This window comes from Nicotiana tabacum, chromosome 21 (genome assembly GCF_000715075.1).
Source record: "Nicotiana tabacum cultivar K326 chromosome 21, ASM71507v2, whole genome shotgun sequence".
NCBI lineage: Eukaryota > Viridiplantae > Streptophyta > Magnoliopsida > Solanales > Solanaceae > Nicotiana > Nicotiana tabacum.
This window is the reverse complement of record NC_134100.1, coordinates 1,982,455-1,997,137: the sequence shown is the minus strand read 5'-3', so window position 1 is coordinate 1,997,137 and position 14,683 is coordinate 1,982,455.

Sequence of the window (14,683 nt, the reverse complement as noted above, 5' to 3'; positions counted from 1 at the left end):
TTTTCGGACCTAGCCCATAATAAACCGTGTCCAGGACACGTGGGGAACCCCACCACGCGTGGGGGACATATGCCTTGAACCCCACCATGCGTGGGCTCATTTTTCTGGGCAAACCCATGCTAAATACACGGATGAAACATTTGGGAAGGGGGGGACTTTTGAAAAAATTTGGAAAAAAAACTACTGTTCATCTTTCTTCTTCATAAAGAAGAAAGAAAGAAAGACTAGTGAAAGAGAAAAACCCAGCGACCACCACCAGTCACGACCCAACGACGCCGGAACCACCACGTCCAAACCCACCTCGCGACCACCACCAGTCACGACCCAACGACGCCGGCACCCCCACTGTCGAAAACCACCTCCTTTCTCCCGTCGTCAACTGAAACCTACCCATCTCCACGTTCCACCACCATCAACACCCCAAAACCACCATTAACGATCCCATAACCGTCGCCCAAACACCATCACCCTCGCACCCCCAGCAACACCCATCGACCACCCGTCAAGCAGCAGCCATCGCTGCTGCGTCGTCCAACCACCCCCCTTCGTCAACTGCCCAAACGACCCCTCCAACTGCAGCTTCACGTACACAGGTGTCGCGCCGAAAAAATACAGCAACAACCAGCTCCTTGACACCGTCCAAACACCAGCTCACGACCATCCCTCATCCTCCTAGTTTCATCGTAGACCCCATTGCTACGTTGGTCGAGCAGCAGCCATTGTCGTTGCTGTTCGTTTTCAGCACGTCCGTCAAACAGCAGCCCACGACCACCTGCTACCCAGCATCGTCCAAAACCACCGGCGTATACCACCAAACAGGTCAGTCAGTTGCCCCCCCCCCCCCGCGTCGACCTTACTGCTGTCGACGTCGTTCCGTCTTTCGCGAGCAGTTGTGGGTTGCCGCGATCCTGCCTTGCCGAGTTTTCTGTTTTCCGTCGAGGTCGACTTTGGGTCGTCGAGGTCCGGTACGTCGAGGTGCTTGGCAGAGGTTTCATCATTATTCCTCGTCGAGTGAGGTCCGGTTCGAGTTCCGTAGGAAGCACTGTTTGTCGTTCTGAGTTTGTCGAGGTGCAAAGGTCAGTAAACCTCGATATATTAGATAAATAAACTTTACGTTGAATGTTCGAGATGCAATATAAAAATTGGTATGAAAATTTTCTGCCTATGTTTCATTGTCTGCATTTTGGTTCATTTTCATGTTAAGTTATTCTTGTTTATTTGATGTCATTTAATTAAGTTGGGCTAGTCGTTCTATGACACAAGTTTGACGTTAATCTGTTCGTCCTTTCCTTTGGTTAGGTCATTCGGAAAAAATAGTATTAGTGCGTGTTGTTACTACTCCCAAAACACTCATTCGCTAAACTCCTTTTATTAAACTTCTAACAAGTCATGGGATTTTAGTTGTAAAGAGGCTGTAAGTTTTAGTATTGTTAAAGACGTAAAAATGGCATCCTTTTGAAAAATAAAAATAAAAAATAAAAATAAAAATAAAAACAATAAAAATGAGACGAGCCTCGCCAAATAAAAGGGACAAATTGAGGGGCCCTCACAAAAATATATGTATTAAATACTTAGATTCCGGGACGGGCCGTTTAACAAATTTCACGGCCCTAGCCCAAAATAATAATGCGCTAGTTGCTTTAGGAGCGCCTTTAATAATGTTATCTCCCTAAACTCGGGTGCACATTTATGTGACCCAAATCCAAATCTCAATGAAATCGAAATGTGACTCTAATCACGGGTACATTGACTGTGACGTGGTCTGAGGTGCATTTCCATGACGTTGTAAATTCCTTTTAATAATAAATGAGACGAGCCTCGACAAACAAAATGTAGAAGCTGCGGGGCCCTCTAAATGTATATATATATTAAAAATACTTAGAATCCGGGACATGCCGTTTAGCAAATTTTACGGCCTTCCCCAAAATAACAATACGTTAGTTGCTTTAGGCGCGTCTTAATAATTTATTTTTCTTAATTAGGGTGCACATTTATGTGACCCAAATCCAAATCTCAACCGAGTCGAGATATGTCAATAACCACGAGTGCATTGATGTAACGTGGTTCGAGATATATTTTCACGACGTTGCAATTCTCGTAAAAATAATAATAAAAGCGGTTAAAAGTTAAAATTTGCACATAAGTTCATACTTGTATAAAATCAAATAATCAAGCCGAATATAACAATTGAGCGACCGTGCTAGAACCACGGAACTCGGGAATGCCTAACACCTTCTCCCGGGTTAACAGAATTCCTTATCCGGATTTCTGGTACGCAGACTATAATATAAAGTCATTATTTTCCTCGATTCGGGATTAAAATTGGTGACTTGGGACACCCTAAATCTCCCAAGTGGCGACTCTGAAATAAATAAATAAATCCCGTTTCGATTGTCCTTTAATTGGAAAAAACTTCCCTGCGTCCCTCGGGTGCGGAAAAAGGAGGTGTGACAGCTCTGGCGACTCTGCTGGGGATATCGTACCCAGAACCACTGGTTCAGGGTTAAGAATTCGAGCTTAGAATAATTGTTATTATTTGGCTTTATTTATTATCTGATTTTATTATATGTTTGGGCTCAATGTGCTAAGTGATGCTTTTACCGCTTTAATATTATTTGAACTGTATATAAACTGTGCCGAAACCTTTCTCTTCTTACCTCCGGGGATGTGCTTACTGGCTGAGACTCCCTATTCTGTTAGTGTCACACCCTAAATAAAAGAGGCTCGGAAAGTTTCTAAGCCGGCTGGCCTTTTGGTTCCTGGAAAGGAGCTCCTTCCTCAGCTCGAGTTGTCCGCTCGGGTACACTGTCTAGAACACCGACCCAGGTTTTGAACATAGAATAACGTGACTTCATGCCGGATCCCTAGTAGGAACGTTTGTTTGCATCATGTGCATTTGACTTAGGGGACTCAACACAGGGGTTGGGTCCGTCTAGGACAAGCAACCTGAAAATAATAGACCATCCTGAGGCATCCTATTTGTTTTTCGTGCATTTATTTTGTCTCGCTGACCGGTGTTTGAATATTATGAATATTGTGAAATTGAAAAAAAAAGAAGAAATAGCGGTTAGGGAATTGGTTGTTTATTTTTGAAAAAAACCTAATACACAAATACTGTCAAAACTCTGCCGAAATTTTGAGAAAATGAAAAAGTGTCTTATCAATTTGTTTTATTAAAAGCAAGGGAAAAATAGAAAAAAAAGAGTAGTGGCTTTGTCTTGTTTTTCAAAAAAAAAAAACAAATTAGAAAAAAATAGTTTGTCTTGCCATAAAATTGAAAATAAAAAAAAGAGTCTTGTTTTGAAATGAGTTTTTATTTATTTATTTGTTTATGAAAATGCCAAAATAAAAATAAAAAATAATAAAATAGTTTGTTTTTTAAAAAAAAATTAGTTTGTTATTAGTTGCAAATATATATATATAAATCCAAAGGTTTTTCATTATTTCCTAAAATGTATATATATCTTTATTTGTTGCGAAAATGTTTGTCTTGCAAAGTCTAGAAAAGTTCTTTTAGACTCCCAGTTTTCGAAACAAAAATCCAAAAATATTTTCCGTTATTGACTTCTTTAGAATGTTTTTTTTTAATTATTAAAAAAAAAGAAAAAATCCGAAAATATTTTCCCTCTTCTTTAAATATTGAAAAGAAAATTCAAAAAAAAAAACATTTTAGAAGCATTTCTTATATTAAAGGTAAAATTACGAAAAATATTTTCTTTAGAATAAAAAAAAACGAAAATTCAAAAAATATATATCTTAGAAGTCTTTTCTTTAAAAAAGAAAATCAATCAAAAAAAAATAATACTTCCTTTCTTCTTTTAAAGTAGTTCCTTCGCACATTCAAAAAAAAAGAAGTTAGTTCATCTATTTATTCCTGATTGCCCGAACTACGCGGGTTTGATTCTCACCGGATGTGAGATACGCAGGCAACCCTCATCGGGTCCAACCCCCCCTTTTTGCTAAAAAAGCCAAAAATAAATAAATAACAAAAAAGTATATGTCAAATTTTAATTTTGGTGATGTTGTTTTGTCATAAATAGCCGAATGTTCCCGAATGGGACGCCGGAAGGCTGACTTTGCATAAACAGCCACCTTTGGGTCATTTTTAAGACTTGGTCCAGTCGACCCACATAGCCTTAAAAATCTTCGTCCCCGAGGCATTGAAAGGCCGTGTTTGCAATGTTGAATTTTCTATTTTTGAAAAATGATAAAAGAGTCATGAACAAGTCCGGGTGATGCCGTTTATGTCAAAAATGGCCAAATGTTCCCGAAAGGAACTCCGGAAGGGTGCCTTGGTACAGACGGCCACCTCGTTTTTTTTTTCCTCACACAACCTTAAAAATCTTCGTTCATGAAGTGCTGAGAGGTCGTGTTCAGAAATCCTTTTGAGAAAAATCGCATATATTTTGTTTTTTATCAGAATAAGTGTCGTTTGTTAAAATCTTATTAATAAATGTGCAGAATGAGCACGACTCCAAATGAACCCTTTTCAATCATGAGTAAAATCCCCCTCCAATTGCGGCTCTGGTGGAATGATTTAGGCAAAGAAGGGCATGACGAAATCAAGAAGTATCTGAAAGGCCTCACGAGTTTGTTGGATATCAGGCCACGAGGAGATATCATAAGGGCACTAGTCCCCCACTGGGATCCTGCGCACAATGTCTTCCATTTCTCGGATTTTGAACTTACCCCAACTTTAGATGAAATAGCAGGGTATATCGGCAGCGCTGAGACTCCTTTGAGGCACAAATATCTGATTGCTCCAAGAGCTGTAGCAATACACCGGTTTCTGGACTCCGTAAAGATAGTCAGAACAATTCATAACCCTTACTTGGCAAAAGGTTTTTGCAGCATGAGTTTCATATATCAAAGATATGGTCACATAGGAGGATTCGACAAGCCAGAAAACCAGTTGTGCAGCAAAAGTAATCGTCAAAAGTGGGAAGAACATAGACGGATTGCTTTCATGATAACTTTCTTAGGACTACTAGTATTCCCAAGAAAAGACGGGAATATTGACATAAAGATAGCAGGGGTCGTCGGTACGTTGCTCACACAGAGAGATAGTACGTTGGCGCCCATGATAGTATCTGATATGTTCCGGGCTCTCACGTCTTGCAAACCCGGAGGAAGCTTTTTCGAGGGATGCAATTTGTTGTTGCAAATATGGATGACCGAACACCTATGTCACCGAGCCCAGTTTCTGAGCCATGGATCCGCTGAAAAGACCTGCATAGAGGAGTTCTATACCAGAGTTAATGAGACCTACCTACCGGAAGGAGTCACAGCATGGACCTCATATTTCCATACCCTCAACGCCAGTCAAATACAGTGGGCGCTAGGATGGTTACCGATCGACGAAGTCATATACATGCCAGCAGCCAGGCCCCATTTTCTCCTAATGGGACTTAAGAGCATTCAACCATACGCACCGCATCGGGTTTTAAGGCAACTTGGGAGGTGTCAGATAGTGCCGAAAGACGAGGATCTAAGCACCCAGGTGATTGAGATCAGTCCCGACGGCCAGTTTCCTGAAGCAAGGGTTCGCCAAATTTGGAGCCAATGTCAATACTTAGAAGCAAATACTTGTGTAATGAATCGGGCAAAAGGGGAAGTTTCGCCCGGGTATCAGGCCTGGTACAAAGGGGGGACATCATCTGGAAGGCCGACCAAAAGACCTCACCTGCAAGAATTTGCCAAATCTTCACAAGAGCATTGGGGCTGGTTGGCCAAAGAGCGGGAATATCTTGCCGAAACAGGCAAACTGAAGCAACAAGTTCAGGATATGAGGTTTGAATGCCAATTACAGTCTGCTGCCCACAAGGGAGAAAAGAACAGATTAATCAGAGAAGGCGAGATCCTCAAAGCTCAGATACGGAGGATGCAAAAGGAGGCTGATAACCAGCTGAGAAGCCGGGCGGATAAAAGATTGATAGCAGGGTTAAAGGATCAGGTTGCGGAATGCCAGGAAGATTTGGAAAGAGCCAAGGCTAGCACAGCAAGATTGCGGACCAAGTGGGCAAAGGGTACAATGGCCCGGAGGCAGCGCCTGCAGCAAGTCGTAAGGGATTATGAACGGAGCATCGGGACATTAAAGGAAACGAATGCCTCTCTTTAAGAGAGGATCTTCAAGCAAACACGGGATGCCCAAGCCGACAGAAGGCGATGTTACGATGCAATGGCCAGAATGGAAAGACAAATGGAGATGTTCCAGGATCAGCTTGCCAACAATGCGCAAACACTAGGATTGAAGAACCGACAGATAAGGCAGTTGTTCGCAGAAAGGGACAACATTCGAGGAAGGATCGACGAGATTGGGCATTACATCTACATGAGATGCCTGGCATGCGAGCAAATGCCTCGGAAGACCCTCCTTGTTTCCATCATGGGTTGCGTCCACCGAATCATGAATGAGTTGAAAAGCCTGCAGAGGGACCTCACACCAAGGGCCGCGGAAAGGCCGAATGATGCCTCGCGGGCCCCTAAGTTGGAAAGTTAATCTTTGGTTGAGTCTTGTTTATTTGGCTTTGTTGCTTTTCCATATGTTGTTTTCTTTTCTTTTAGTCAAAACGGGTTAAGAACTGTGGAGTCTGTACTATTGCTATTCCTTGCTTGAAGTAATTTGTAATAGCAAAATTTTGAGAATGAATTTAACGATTTCACAAGAATTTTGTGTTTATTTACTTTAAGGCAGAACTACGCCTGGTCTGATTTGCGCGGGGACGTGATACGTAGGCAATCCCCATAAGATTCGACCGCTTTCAATAAAGAAAGAAAAGGAAGTATAAAAATAAAAAAGGAAAAAAAAATAATAATAAATAAAAAAACAAAAAAAACAAAAAAAACAAAATAAAAAAAATAAGAAAAGGGGATAAATGAGCAAACCGGGATGACGCGTGTTGTTTAAAGCAAAGCATGTAGAAACGGTTAACTACCTAGGAGCATTGCATCCTCTATGTGTTGAGATTAAATCCGTTAAACTCTAACGCTAACAAAGTTTGTTGTTGTCTGATGAAGAAAGTTAGTCGTTAAAGAATTCTGGCAACGCATCCTTATCAAACCAGATCCAAAGGACCGATAGCAACCAGCATGACTACTTCAGAGAATAGTAATGAGGAAGAGAGGCCGATGAGCCAGTTGCTAAAAGAAGCGATGGAAAATATTGAAAGGATGGGACTAGAGATGAATGCAATGCAGCTAGCCATAGCCAAAACACAAAAGAGCCCTGAAACATTGGGGCACATGCCGGAATACCCTCACTCTGGCCCTTCCACAAGCCGCCCAAATCCCCTTTATCATCAAGAAAGAAGCCCTCATGATTCCCAAGCTCCACCACCCCATCAACCTCTCCCAACACCCAATATTCCCATTTTTGTGGGACCAACATCAGCCCTTTTGCAAAGAACGACCAGTGAGCCATTGTTTCAGGCTCACGATACACAATACTACCCCCCGAGCCTACGTTTCACGCCCCCGAACCACAGGCTTACAATCCACATTTGGAAGTGCCGGCAGAGATTGAGAAGCCGGCTAAGGCCCCTGAACAGGATGAAGTATTGAGAAAGTTCAAAAGCCTGGAGCAGTCCTTCAGGAACTTGCACGGGCTGGGCAATCAAGTCAGCGTAGCATACAAAGATCTGTGCCCTTTCCCAGACGTCCAACTCCCGGCTGGGTTCAAGATGCCTAAGTTTGATTTATATGAAGGGCACGGTGATCCCATGGCACATTTGCGGGGATTCTGTAGCAAAATGAGGGGGGAAGGCGGCAAGGATGAGCTGCTGATAGCTTATTTCGGCCAAAGTTTGAGCGGATCTGCACTAGAATGGTATACCAGGCAGGATTCCAGCAGGTGGTACACGTGGGATGATCTGGCGCAGGCTTTTGCAGGTCATTTCCAGTACAATCTCGAGATAGTCCCTGACCGTCTCACATTATTGAGAACTGGGAAGAAACCCGGGGAAAGTTTTCGCAAGTTCGGGTTCCGCTGGAGAGAGCAAGCAGCTAGAGTCGATCCTCCCATGAGAGAGGGAGAGATGGTGGACTATTTCTTGCAGACACTGGATCCAACCTATTTTGGTCACTTGGTGACAACAGTTGGAAAATCTTTCAACGAGGTGGTCAAGATAGGGGTCATGATAGAAGAGGGTCTGAGGTCTGACAAAATCTTGAACTATTCGGCACTCAAAGCCACAAACCAGGCTATTCAAAGCGGCACGGGAGGTGCGCTGAGAAGAAAGAAAGAAGAGGTTGCCACGATCGAGGCAGGCAGTTGGTCCAGGGCTGGCAGGCCGCACTACAACCAACCCAGACCTCCCAGGTCAAACTACCCATACAACCCACCACAAAATTTCTATCCGCCTCGAGAACCACATTGTTCCGTACACCAGGCCCAAGCATACACTCAGCCTCCGGTTCGCCCACAATGGCGCGCGCCGGCTCCCCAGAACATATATGCACCACCACAAAACACCTATCCTCCACCGAGGGTGTATAGAAACCCTTCAGGGGCAGGCTTCCGGGGAAATCCAGATGCTAGGAATGACAGGTTGCGGAAGCAGAGAACTTTCACGGAGTTGGGAGAAACCTACACCGCTTTGTTCCACAAGCTGAGGCAATTGGGTTTGGTTAGTCCTGTCCAGAATCGAGAACCAAATCCACCACCTCAGAACTTGGATCGATCAATCAGTTGTGAATACTGTTCAGGGATGCTCGGGCATGATACCGAGAAGTGCTGGAAATTAAGGCATGCCATACAGGATCTTATCGACACCAATAAGATCGAGGTCCAGACGCCAGAAGCTCCTAACATCAATCAAAACCCACTGCCAGCGCACCACGAAACTCACATGATTGAGTTGGTGTGTGAGGGAGGAGAATTGAGAAAACCCTCACAAACAGTGATGATGATCCAAGCCGCCCCGAAAGAAGTCTCAACCAGTGGAGGAACGAGTGTACAGTCGCAGGGAGAAGGCGTCAAGCCGGTAGTGATATTGGGAAAGAGCCCGTCCGCCATAACAAGCAAACCCGAGCCAAGCAAGTTGGTAATACCAGGGATCCCGCCCACACCGGCGGTCGTGTTGAAAGGAGTATGTAGAGAATGGGTGACCATAAAGCCTGTGGTCCAGCTGCCGATGATTGACAGCAGGGCTGTGCCTTGGAAATATGAAAAGGCGGTGGTGATGTACAAAGGAAAACAGGTGGAAGAAGTCAGTTGTGAAGCGCAAGGGCTGACTCGATCAGGTCGATGTTTTGCTCCGGTGGAGCTAAGAAGAACCAACCCAGTTGCAACCAAGAAACCTGTGTCCGAAGAAGAGGCTGAAGAGTTCCTGAGGAAGATGAAAGTACAGGACTATTCTGTGGTCGAACAGTTGAGAAAACCACCAGCCCAGATCTCACTGTTGTCGTTACTGATCCATTCTGAGGAGCATCGTCGGGCCCTGCTGAAGATATTGAACGAAGCTCATGTACCCAGTGAGATTGCTGTAAACCACCTGGAAACCATTGCCAGCAAGATTTTTGAGGTGAACAGGGTAACATTCTCAGATGATGACCTGCCGGTGGAAGGTACGGAGCATAATAAAGCTCTATACCTAGCTGTCAAATGTGAAGACTCGGTGGTAACTCGAGTATTGGTGGATAACGGCTCAAGCGCCAATATTTGCCCACTATCTACTTTGAACCAGTTGAAGATCGACCACGGAAGGATCCACAAGAACAGTATCTGTGTCCGAGGGTTTGACGGAAACGGAACGGCCACTGTAGGGGATGTTGTACTTGAACTGACCATCGGTCCGGTCCTGTTTACCATGGAATTCCAGGTATTAGACGCCACGGTATCTTACAACCTGCTGTTAGGTCGACCATGGATTCATGCAGCCAAAGCGGTGCCTTCCACCCTACATCAGATGGTGAAGTTCGAGTGGGAAAGACAAGAGGTCGTGTTACACGGCGAGGATACAACGTGCACCATGGGAGGAACCATTGTACCTTTCATAGAAACCGCTGAGGACAAAGGTCCTTGGGTCTACCAGATTTTCGATACAGGGTCGGCCAACAAAATTTCTGAAGGAGAGATCATCCCGCACCCTAGGGTAGCTGCCGCAACAGTCATGATGGTCTCAGAAATGCTGGGTAATGGATTTGTGCCGGGAAAGGGCCTGGGAGTCGAGCTTCAAGGGATTGTCCAACCTGTCTCCCTCCCTAAAAATCTGGAAACTTTCGGATTGGGGTTCAAACCTACCGCAGCAGACAGGAAGCAAGCGCGAAAAATGAAGAAGAGGGTCTGGTTTCTGCCTAAACCAGTGCCACGCCTCTCAAGGTCTTTTGTCAAAGCAAGTGCCAAGGGGTCACCGGTCCCAAAAATTCTAGGACCTTTGACCGGTATAAATGAAGACCTGAATCAGAGTTTTGAGAGGCTATTCGCGGATGTCAGTATGGTGGAAGATGGAGAAGGTTCTAGCAGAGCAGAGATATAGTTTGTGGGGCCTGAGGCCAAGACCAACAATTGGACAGTTACTCCTCTTCCTGTCCGAGGGGAGTCTTGGTAGTAGGCTTTGATTTATGTTTTGTGTGTTTTATTTTGTCCGGATTATTCAAGGGTGTAATCCAAATTTTACTTTCGTTTTTGTAAAAGTGTGAACCATTTTATCCCGCAAGTTTAATGAAGCTCTTTTCTTTTGTCCCATTTTAATTTTGTTTTGTTCTTTTTCTTTCTGAACAGTTCTCTTTTTACTGGTTCTAATGACATGGCATGCACAGCGGATCTTCGACCTAGTCTAATAAATCAATCTGAATCTGACTCAATGATGCAAGAGGTCGTTTGTGATGATGAATCTGAATGTGATGAAGGTGAAGCCTTCGAGGAGATAAACCGAGAATTATGCCAATTTGAAGAAAAACCCAAGCCTAACCTAAATGACACTGAGGCTGTAAACCTAGGAGACGCTGATAACGTCCAAGAAACCAAAATCAGCATCCACATTGAGCCGAATGTCAGAGAAGAATTGATCAAAACCCTCATGGAATTCAAAGATGTTTTTGCATGGTCATATGACGATATGCCTGGATTAAGCACCAATTTAGTGGTTCACAAATTGCCCACTGACCCGGCATACCCCCCGGTCAAGCAAAAACTAAGGAAATTTAAAACAGAAATGAGTGTAAAAATCAAAGAAGAGGTGATTAAGCAGTTGCAGGCAAAGGTCATTCGGGTCACTCGATATCCCGAGTGGTTGGCCAATGTGGTACCAGTCCCAAAGAAGGATGGCAAAATCAGGGTGTGTGTCGACTACCGCAACCTCAACAAAGCAAGTCCCAAGGACCATTTTCCGTTACCCAACATTCATATCCTGATCGACAATTGCGCTGGGCGCGAGATCGGATCCTTTGTGGATTGCTATGCGGGTTATCATCAGATCCTAATGGACGAGGAGGATGCTGAGAAGACAGCGTTTATTACGCCATGGGGAACCTACTGCTATCGGGTAATGCCGTTCGGGTTAAAGAACGCCGGGGCAACGTACATGCGAGCAATGACTGCCGTGTTTCATGACATGATACACAAAGAAATCGAGGTGTACGTCGATGATGTGATCATCAAATCTTGGCGTCAGGAGGACCATGTGGCAGACCTAAGGAGATTTTTCCAAAGACTCCGAAGGTATGATATCAAGCTTAACCCGGCCAAATGCGCATTCGGGGTTCCATTAGGAAAGTTGCTAGGATTCATCGTCAGTCGACGGGGGATTGAGTTAAACCCATCCAAAGTTGAATCCATCCGAGATTTGCCACCGCCAAGGAACAAAACAGAGGTAATGAGTTTGCTGGGTAGACTCAATTACATCAGCAGGTTCATCGCTCAACTCACAGCAACTTGTGAGCCCATATTTCGGCTGCTGAGAAAGGATGCTGTGGTAGGTTGGACGGCAGAGTGTCAGGAGGCTTTCGACCAAATCAAAGGGTATCTGTCTAATCCACCCGTATTGGTCCCGCCTAAGCCCGGGAAACCCCTGATTCTTTACCTGACGGTCTTGGAAAATTCATTTGGTTGTGTATTGGGGCAACATGATGACACAGGAAGGAAGGAGCAAGCCATCTACTATCTTAGCAAGAAATTCACAGTACATGAGGTCAAGTACACTCAACTCGAGAAAACATGTTGCGCCCTAACTTGGGTAGCTCAGAAGTTGAAACACTACCTGTCTTCGTATACTACTTATCTCATATCCCGTTTGGACCCATTGAAGTATATCTTTCAGAAACCTATGCCCACGGGAAGGTTGGCAAAATGGCAAATTCTGCTCACAGAGTTTGATATCGTCTATGTAACGAGGACGGCCATGAAAGCCCAGGCGCTGGCAGACCATTTGGCAGAGAATCCCGTTGATGAAAAATACGAGCCCTTAAGAACGTATTTTCCTGACGAAGAGGTAATGCATACAAATGAGTTGGAATTGCCTGAGGAACCGGGTTGGAAGCTTTTCTTCGATGGAGTTGCAAACGCGAAAGGGGTTGGCATAGGAGCAGTACTCATTTCTGAAACAGGACGGCATTATCCTGTTACGGCTCAACTACGCTTCTATTGCACCAACAATATGGCCGAGTATGAGGCTTGCATTCTGGGTCTGTGCTTGGCTGCTGACATGGATGTCCAAGACGTCTTGGTCTTGGGAGACTCGGACCTCTTGGTACATCAAATTCAGGGTGAATGGGAAACACGAGACCTAAAGCTCATACCATACCGACAATGCTTGCATGATCTGAGCAAGCAATTTCGATCGGTGAAGTTCAAACACATCCCGAGAGTTCACAATGAGGTTGCGGATGCCTTGGCCACCTTAGCATCAATGCTGCACCACCCTGACAAAATGTATGTTGATCCTCTACACATCCAGGTCCGTGATTAGCACGCTTACTGCAATGCCATAGAAGAAGAAGCAGATGGTGAACCCTGGTTTCATGATATCAAGGAATACCTCAGAATGGGGATATATCCAGAACATGCCTCTAGAGACCAAAAAAGAGCCCTTCGGCGTTTGTCGAATGGTTTCTTCCTCAGTGGAGGAATATTGTACAAAAGAACCCCGGATTTGGGATTGTTGAGATGCATAGATGCCAGTCAAGCAACGACGGTTATGGCAGAGGTACATGCTGGAGTTTGTGGGCCACACATGAGCGGATATGTATTGGCAAGAAAGATCTTTCGAACAGGGTGTTATTGGCTCACCATGGAACACGACTGTATCATTTTTGTGAGGAAATGCCATCAGTGCCAGATACATGGAGATTTGATTCATTCTCCGCCAACAGAGTTACATACAATGTCAGCACCCTGGCCGTTTGTGGCATGGGGCATGGATGTCATTGGGCCCATCGAACCGGCAGCATCCAACGGTCATAGGTTCATTCTAGTGACCATTGATTACTTCACCAAATGGGTTGAGGCTAAAACCTTCAAATCAGTAACCAAGAAGGCAGTGGTGGACTTTGTTCACTCCCATATCATCTGCAGATTTGGGATCCCAAAAGTGATCATCACGGATAACGGTGCGAATCTTAATAGCAGCTTGATGAGAGAGGTATGCCAACAATTCAAGATTACACACCGTAATTCCACCCCATATCGTCCCAAGGCAAATGGAGCAGTCGAAGCAGCCAATAAGAATATCAAGAAGATACTGCGAAAAATGGTGGAAGGCTCCAGACAATGACACGAGAGATTACCCTTTGCTTTGTTGGGTTACCGCACTACCGTCCGAACTTCTATAGGCACAACTCCTTATTTGTTGGTGTATGGAACTGAGGCCGTAATACCAGCAGAAGTCGAAATTCCGTCCCTCCGAATTGTCGCTGAAGCCGGGATTAATGATGATGAATGGGTCAAAGCTCGATTGGAACAGTTGAACCTGATAGATGAGAAAAGATTGGCATCAGTGTGTCATGGTCAGCTGTACCAGAAGAGAATGGCAAGAACATATAATAAGAAGGTGCGCCCCAGGAAGTTTGAAGTAGGGCAGCAGGTATTGAAGAAGATCCTCCCACATCAGGTCGAGGCAAAGGGCAAATTCGCCCCAAATTGGCAAGGGCCTTATATCGTGACCAGAGTATTGTCCAACGGTGCTTTGTGTTTGACAGATGTCGAGGGGAGATGTGTCGACATGGCTATCAATTCAGAATCAGTCAAGAGATATTATGCATAATTTCTTTAATTATGGCAATTGTTGGTTTATTTGTTTGTATTTGGCATTTATTGGATAATGAGATGACGGAGGCAATTCTTTCTTCTATCCAAACACTTTTAACCCTTGCTTCCCCCTTTGAGCCTTAAGTAATTCTTTCATACCCCTCTTTTGGAATCACTAATGGAAAAGACATGAAAAAAAAAGAAAAAAAAAAGAAAAAGAAAATGAAAAGAAGGAAAAGAAAAAAAAAGGAAGATAAAATCACAAGAAATACAAAACCGTGGGAACTACGTTTGACCTGATTCCTCAAAAGAGGATACGTAGGCGCCTCACGGCTCAGTCATAGTATGCATCATAGCGAATATAGGATGCATAATGTACATGGTGTGCATAATAGGCACAGTGTGCGTAACGCACATAGCGCAACATAAGTGTAAAAAATAAATTCCCCAGGCAAGAAAACTGGGGCAGAGGTTATGTTTTAAGTTCCAACAAAGGTTTGA